The following is a 1184-nucleotide window of genomic DNA, read 5'->3' on the forward strand; positions in this document are numbered from 1 at the left end:
TCCCTGTTAATCTTCTCACTACTAGGAATTCTCCAAGGATACTGTAAATATTTATGGCCTGGCAGAGCAAAGATATATTGTGCATGGCGTTTTTGAGCTTCAGAGAATAAATTAATGTAAACGAGTGGGTGTCAGGGATATATGATTATGTTCTTTACTGTCTTATATATATATATATATATATATATATATATATATATATATATATATATTGTTACGGTTTGCGCCAGTCCGGGGCTATTACAAAAAGACAACAAGTCAGCCTTAGATGATCGGCCTCCACTGCGTTGCAAAATAACGCAGACCCCGGCACTGACACTCCGCAAACTAGAGAAAAACTGCACAACGGAAGTACTTACTTAAGAACGCAACACTCTGTACTTTGATAATAAAACGGAACAGCCTACCTATAGATCTAGCCTACTATCGCCACTACCGGAAGTAATACCGCCCGAGACAGTATACAGGAACACCTCCCACTTACTTCCGGTGGTGACGACTTTCTACTTAACCCGTGTCCAAGGGGGAACGCAGTTAATAGCTCACGATGGTTCTCACTAGCCTTGAGCAAAGAGATGGGATTAACTGTGTAGGGGTTAGGGGTGTGTGTGTGTATGTACGTGTGTTGGGGAACGTTAACAAAGGCAGCGAGAGGACCACGGTGAGCCAAACTGGCCCTCCAAAGACAACACGGTTACAAAAACAAATAAAATAACTACTTCCCTCAGTCAGCAACAAAAGAATAAAAATAAACTTAAATGAAAACGCCAGCTCGGCAGAAAAAATAACTGGGGAGAGAGAGAGAGTGTACAAACACCCGATACTAAAGCTGGCTGGTAAGAGACTGGACTACTGCTAGGCTCGTGTTCAGCCAAGCGCGAACACATGAATCAAATTAATTAATAAGAACTTAAATTCGTGCCCCTCTCTACAATAAATTGGTACTTCTAATGCAAGCAAAACATCATTAAATATACTGGTAGCTCACATAAGACAATCAAAATAATCAAATGCATTCTCAGCATGGTATGAAATAAAATTGCCCTCAGTGGCAGGAACGAAAGAAACAAAAGAACTTGTAACACTCGCTAATATAAACTCCGCGAATGACACGGATACATACTGCATAATCCCCCTAGCCCAACTGTAACGGCTGCATCGGTGGGAACGGAAAGGCGGACAGC

The sequence above is a fragment of the Coenobita brevimanus genome, chromosome 47 (assembly GCF_032717465.1).
Source record: "Coenobita brevimanus isolate Jiangsu-jjx chromosome 47, ASM3271746v2, whole genome shotgun sequence".
NCBI classification, from domain to species: Eukaryota; Metazoa; Arthropoda; class Malacostraca; order Decapoda; family Coenobitidae; genus Coenobita; species Coenobita brevimanus.